Source organism: Mandrillus leucophaeus, unplaced genomic scaffold (genome assembly GCF_000951045.1).
Source record: "Mandrillus leucophaeus isolate KB7577 unplaced genomic scaffold, Mleu.le_1.0 Scaffold47, whole genome shotgun sequence".
NCBI classification, from domain to species: Eukaryota; Metazoa; Chordata; class Mammalia; order Primates; family Cercopithecidae; genus Mandrillus; species Mandrillus leucophaeus.
In genome coordinates this window covers 4,242,961-4,250,582 of record NW_012105031.1, presented here as the reverse complement: position 1 = coordinate 4,250,582, position 7,622 = coordinate 4,242,961, and positions in this window count along the sequence as shown.

Sequence of the window (7,622 nt, the reverse complement as noted above, 5' to 3'; positions counted from 1 at the left end):
TAAGCACTTTTTACCACTACCACTATTACTGATGATACTTTAAGCCAGACATCTCACACCTGACTACTGCGACAGCTTCCTAATTGATCTCCAAGATGCCTCCCTTATTTCTTAAAGTCTATTTTTCAATCAGTAGCCAAAGCAATTCTGTTTATAAATAAATCAGATAAAGTTGCTCCCCTTGCCCGGTTCACTGCCTGAACCTCCACTGACTACCTTTGTGACAAATCCATAATCCTTAGCAGGTTACAGAATCCTTCTGGCTCTTTCTCCAAATCCATGTTTATACTCTTATTCTGCTCTAATTTCACTGGTATCAAGTAATGCACCAGACAGCTAATGAAGCTAAAGTTTCAGACCCCCTCGCTTGCACGGGCCCTTTCTGAAACCCTGGGTGGTGCCCTGAAAATACATCCACCTGACAAAAAGGAAGATACTTTAACTACATGTGGTTAGGATTGCCCTTTTTTCACATTAACTTATCCTTTTACATATTTGCTCCTGCCAGGTGACAATGGAGAACTTAGGACATTTTTTCTTTCTTTCTCTCTCTCTCTCTCTCTTTTTTTTTTTTTTTTTTTGAGGCCAGAGTGTTACTTTGTTTCCCAGGCTGGAGTGCAGTGGCACGGCTCACTGCAACCTCTGCCTCCCGGGTTCAAGCAGTTCTCATGCCTCGACCTCCTGCATAGCTGGGCTTGCAGGCACCTGCCACCATGCCCGGGTGATTTTTTTTTTTTTTTGTATTTTAGTAGAGACGAGATTTACCATGTTGCCTAGGCTGGTCTCGAACTCCTGAGCTCAGGCAATAAGCCAATCTCAGCCTCCCAAAGTATTAAGAGAAACCCTTTTTCTTTATAATCATTAAAAATGCCAGCAATGTCAATGCAGTCTCCAATAGGAAGGTTCTTGTAAGACTTTTTTATTTTGGAACAGCTAATAACCTGACTATACATAGAAGTAACTACGAATACATATGTATGGGGGTGGGAGATAGAGGGGTCAGGGGGACAATTATACCAATCAAGCTTTGCAACTCAAGAATAATAATAGTTCACAAACTCGAATACAAATAAATTGAACACAAATAAATTGAAACAAAACTTTAAAAAAAATCAAAATGCTTTAATTACAATCAAAAGATGTTTTGAAATATTTCACCAAAACAAGTGTGAAATTATAGACCTCTGATTTGATGTATATAAAGTCCTTTTGCACTTTGTTCAAATTCATTATAATAGAACTAATATTAAGATACAATTTTACAGTCTCTGAAAGAAAAATGATGGGGATGAGTAAAGAAATCAATTAAAATTATTTTGATATCAGGGAGCAAAATGAAAAATTAAAAAATCATATCCTATCAGAGCAGTAATTAACTGAAAGAAATTGATACATTCTGAAAAGAAGTAATGAATAGAATCTTAAGTTGTTTGATAATCCAGTTATCTAAGATGAGATAATAGTTTGAGCAGAATATAGAAAAAAAATAATTTTCTGCTGATTTGACATGAAATACTAATATTAACAAAGATAACACGAAGCTGATAATATAGCACTATAGTAAGTACACATCTATGAAAAAATGATTAATTATTGTTGTCAGTTCAAAGAGTTTTTAAAATCAGTTACTCTACAAAAACGATTAAAATGCTGTGAAGTTTTATAGCTTGTACATGTAAAGAACTTGATAGAAGTTCTCAAACATGTAACAGTAATCCTAAAACTTCATATGACATTTACAATAGAGTGAAACAAACTTGTAATCCATCAATAGAGAAAAACAACTATTGTCAGTTATGCTACAGGGAAGAATTAATAATTTTTCCATTCTCTCTTTAGAAAATCATGACCATATGGGAAGGGTTCAAGAGCATGCAACTAAAAATTGTGGAACAAAATAACACAAAGAGTGTCGTACGGTTTTTTAATGACATATTATGGATTTCTCAGATATTTTATATTTCTAATTTATTGTAATTTATTTTCTCATTTCAAAGAAGTACTCATTTGTAGCTAATTTTGTTTCAATTGGCGTTCTTCACTTTAAAAATAAGAAAGTCAAACACTCAGACCCACAGAACCTAGGTTTATCCCAAGTAGCCCCTAGTTTTGCTACATATAAATGATACTTATAGTACCTTCAGATTGGAGGCCTCTATAACTCATCGATGAAGATTTCCATGATGACAGAATAAAAATGTCAAGTCTTCCTTTTGTCACCTTCTAGTCACCCTCTATCCTTGTCTCTATTAATACTTCTATTTTTTTCCTGGCACTTACTATTTTCCATTGAATGCAAGGTCAGTAAGAGAAGTCCACTGATTGTTTTATTTTATTTTTTAGACAGGGTCTCACTCTTTTTCCCAGACTGGAGTGCAGTGGCTTTGTCATGACTAAGTATAGCTTCGACGTCCTGGACTCAAGGAATCCTCCCACCTCAGTCTCCTGAGTTGCTGGGACTGTGGGTATGTGCCACCAATACTCCACTTTTTTTTTTTTTTTTGTAGAGACAGAGTCTCCCTATGTTGCTCAGGTTGATTTTGAACTCCTGGCCTCAAGCCATCTTCCCACCTCAGCCTCCCAAACTGCTGGGATTACAGGTGGTCGCCACTACACCTGGCATAATTGAATGTTATAATGACAGCTGCAACTCCCAATTCCAGAACAGGGCCTGACTTATGAGCCATTAGAAAATGTGAATCTGAAACACAGGATAGTCTACATTATATTCTTAAATACATTCTGTATTTATGTGTGCAGATATTTAATATACAGACAGTCCCTGATTTATTATGGCTACGATTTTCAATTTAACCATGTGTGAATGCAAAAGATATATATCAGTAGTACTTCAAGTGTCTATACAACCATTCAGTTTTTCCCTCGATACAGTATTCAATTAATTACTGAAATATTCAATAGCTTATTAGAAAATAGGCTTTGGGTTAGATGATTTTGCCCAACTGTAGGCTAATCTAAGTGTTCTGAGCACATTTAAATAATGTTAGGCTAAGCTATGATGTTTGATAGGTTAGTTGTATTCAATACATTTTTTATCATGAGTTTCTTGGGATATAATGCCATCATAAGTTGAGTAGTATCCATTATCTTTTTGTTTTAACTCTTACACTACGACATGTAAAATTAAGATGATGGTAGAACTATAATGTAGCAAATTAGTGTTTGGCAAAAGTTTTAGAATATCATTAGGCAACCATGTAACAGCTATTATTCATGAAGCACTGCACTAAGTCTTTATTTAAATGTGAAAAAAAAATGTAGAATTTTAAATGGCCTGTACCCTAAACACTTATAGTATATGATGGGAGACAAAATCATACACATCAATCAATTATGCATTGCAGTAAAATTAATAAAATGAAAAGTACAATAAATTTTTATAATTACTTGGAAAAAAAATGAGAACACAGTTTCAGCCACTTTAATTGCTTTATTGCACTAATGTGATTGGAATTTTTTTTTTTGTTTCAGCCAGATGCTATTAATAAAATTAAATTTTATATAATGTGTCTTATTTGTTATTGCCAATTCCTGGATGAAGAAGAGTGAGAACACGACCGTTTTATCAGCGTCAGTACTTCCTAAGACCTAAGTCTTGCAGGAAATAAGTATACAAGATTCACATTACTTTAAATATAGAATGAGCAAATAAATATTTTTCCCTAATATTCTAAGTGACATATCGTGAAGTTATGGAATATTAAGAAAAATATTTCTACTATTTTGATAACATGTGAGATCTAAGTAAGAATCTTGATTATGTCTTTGTCTTTTTGTTATTGTCAGTGTTGGTTTATTAAAGCAGTGATTGGAATAACTGTCCTCTCAAGCTGACTTTCTCATGGCTGAAGGTAGGGGCACTTTCTTTTCAAACTGGAGCACTTTGCAGATATTCAAAAGTGTGCCATTGTAGAACTCAATATCTAATAGTAATAACAAAAGCTAATGTGTAATTATACTTTTAGTTTGCTTATTAAGGTGAAATAATGCAGGTTTGAATAGCAGTTTCGTATGAATTACAGAATAGTTTTTTTAAAACTTCTGTAAAGAATGATGTTGGTAGTTTGACAGGAATAACATTCAATCTGTAAATTGCTTTGGGCAACGTGGCCATTATAACAATATTGATTCTTCCAATCCATGAGCATGAGATGTTTTTTCATTTATTTGTTTCATCTCTGATTTAGTTCAGCAGTATTTGTCATTCTCCTTGTAGAGATCTTTCATCATCTTGGTTAGCTGTATTTCTAGGTATTTCATTTTCTTTGTGGTTGTTGTAAATGGGATGGTGTTCTTGATCTGACTCTCAGCCTGGACATTATTGGTGTATAGAAAGGCTACTGATTCTTTATTATTATTATTATTATTATTATTATTATTATTAAAGTTCTGGAGTACTTGTGCAGAACATGCATATTTGTTACATAGGTATACATGTGCCATGGCGGTTTGCTGCACCCATCAACCCTTCACCTACATTAGGTATTTTTCCTAATGTTATCCCTCCCCTAGTCCTCCACCCTGCGACAGGCCCCGGTGTGTGATGTTCCCCTCCCTATGTCCATGTGTTCTCATTGTTCAACTCTCACTTATGAGTGAGAATGTGTGGTGTTTGGTTTTCTCTTCTTGTGATAGTTTGCTGAGAGTGGTGGTTTCCACCTTCATCCATGTCTCTGTAAAGGGCATGAACTCAGCACTTTTTATGGCTCCATAGTATTCCATGGTGTATATGTGCCACATTTTCTTTATCCAGTCTATTATTGATGGACATTTGGTTCCAAGTCTTTGCTATTGTGAATAGTGCCACAATAAACATACGTGTGCATGTGCCTTTAGAGTACCATGATTTATAATCTTTTGGGTATATACCCAGTAATGGGATGGCTGTGTCAAATGGCATTTTTAGTTCTAGATCCTTGAGGAATTGCCACATTGTCTTCCACAATGGCTGAACTAGTTTATACTCCCACCAACAGTGTAAAAGTGTCCCTATTTCTCCACATCCTCTCTAGCATCTGTTGTTTTCTGACTTTTTAGTAATTGCCATTCTAACTGGCGAAAGATGATATCTTATTGTGGTTTTGATTTGCATTTCTCTGATGGCCAGTGATGAAGAACTTTTTTCATGTCTGTTGGCTGCATAAATGCCTTCTTTTGAGAAGTGTCTGTTCATGTCCTTTGCACACTTTTTGATGGGGTTGTTTGTTGTTTTCATGTAAACTTGTTTAAGTTCTTTGTAGAATCTGGATATTAGCCCTTTGTCGGATGGATAGATTGCAAAAATTTTCTCCCATTCTGTAGGTTGCCTCTTCACTCTGATGATAGTTTATTTTGCTGTGCAGAAGCTCTTTAGTTTAATTAGATCCCATTTGTCAATTTTGGCTTTTGTTGCTGCCACTTCTCCCAAATGCTGGGATTACAGGTATGAGCCACCGCTCCTGGCCTCGTTAGGGTTTTCTAGGTATACAATCATATTATCAATAAAGAGACATGCTTTGGATTCTTCTTTTTTCCTGTTTCTATGCCTTTTATTTCTTTCTCTTGCCCGACTGGTCTGGCTAGGACTTCCAGTGCTATGTTTAGTAGGATGATGAGAGTGGAGATTTTTTCTTATTCCAATTCTCAATGGGAAGGTTTCAGGTTTTGCCCATTTAGCATGATGTTGGCTGTGGGTTTTTCATGGGTGACTCTTATTATTTTTAAATATGTTTATTTGATGCCTAGTTTGTTGAGGGATTTTACATGAAAGGATATTGAATTTTATCAAAAGCTATTTCTGCATCCATTGAGTTGATCATGTGGTTTTTGTTTTTAATTATGTTTACATGGCGAGTCACATTTATTGATTAGTATATGTCAAAACCAAAACATAATCTAAAGAGACAAAGCAATTTTAAGCAAAGAGAACAAAGCCACAAGCATCACACTAGCTGATCTCAAAACATGCTAGAAGGCTATAGTATCCAAAATTGCATAGTACTGGGCCAAAAACAGACACATAGACCAATGGAACAGAATAAAAAACCCAGAAATAAAGACTCACACCTACCACCATCTGATCTTTGACAAGGCCAACAAAAACAAGCAACAGGGAAAAAATTCCCTATTTAGTAAACGTTGCTGGAATAACTGATTAGTCATGTGCAGAAGGATAGAAGTGGACCCTTAGCTTTTATCATATACAAAAATTAACTCGAGGAGGACTAAATATTTAACTATAAGACCTCAAACTATGAAACTCCTACCAAAAAACCACAGAAATACCTTTCTTGACATTGCCCTTGGCAAAGAATTTTTGCCTATGTCTCCAAAAGCAATTGCAACAACAAAAAAAATCGACAAGTGAGAACTAATTAAACTAAAGAGCTTCTGCACAGCAAAGGAAACTATTGACAGAGTAAACAGACAACGTACAGAATGCAAGAAAATATTCACAAACTTGGCATCTGAAAAAAGTCAATATTTAGAATCTATAAGGAACTTAAACAAACCAACAAGCAAAACACAAATAACCCCATTAAAAATGGACAAAGGGCATAAACAAACACTTCTCAAAAGAGGATATACAGGCAGCCACCAAATACATGAAAAAATGCTCACCATCACTAATCATAAGAGAAATGCAAACAGAAACCCTAAATGAGACACCACCTCACACTCGTCAGAATGGCTATTTAAAAGTCAGAACACAAGAGATGCTGGTAAGGCTGCAGAGAAAAGGAAACACTTATACGTTGTTGGTGAGCATGTAAATAATTTTGTTACTGTGGAAAGAACTTTGGGTATTTCTCAAAGAATATACAATAGAGATATATACCCAAAGGAAAATAAATTATTATACAAAAAAAGCACATGCACTCGTATGTTCATTGCTGTGATATTTACAATAGCAAAGACGTGGAATCAATCCAGGTGCTCATCAAAGGTGGATTGCATGAAGAAAATGTGACACATACACACCATGAAATACTACTCAGCCATAAAAAGAATGAAATCACATCTTTTGCAGCAACATGGCTGGAGTTGGAGGCCATAATCCTAAGTGAATTAAAGCAGGAAAAGAAAACCAAATACCAGATCTTCTCTCTTATAAGTGGGGGCTAAATATTGAGCACCCATGGACATAAACATGGGAACGATAGGCACTGCAAAGTACTAGAATGGGAAGGAAAGGAGGAAAGCATGGGTTAAAAACCACCTATTGGGTACTATGCTCACCACCTGAGTGAAATATACCCATGTAACAAAACTTCACATGTATCCTCTGTACCTAAAATAAAAGTTAAGGAAAGAAATGAATACCAGTTCCATCACTTGGCCAGCTCTGTGAATTTGGGTAGTTTCCATTACATCTCCAAAGTTTACCTTCTTCTTTGTAAATTGAGAATAACAATTATTTATTTCTTGGAGGATTGTTGTAAGGAAGGCAGGACATCATCAGTTGGAAGCATTCAACATAGAATCTTATGTATGGTAAAATTCAACTTTGTAACTTTTCTGATTTTTAAAAATTTTTTGTGGGTACACAGCTGTACATATCTATTGGGTATATGAGATGTTTTGATACAGGCATGCAATATGAAATAAACACATTATGAAGA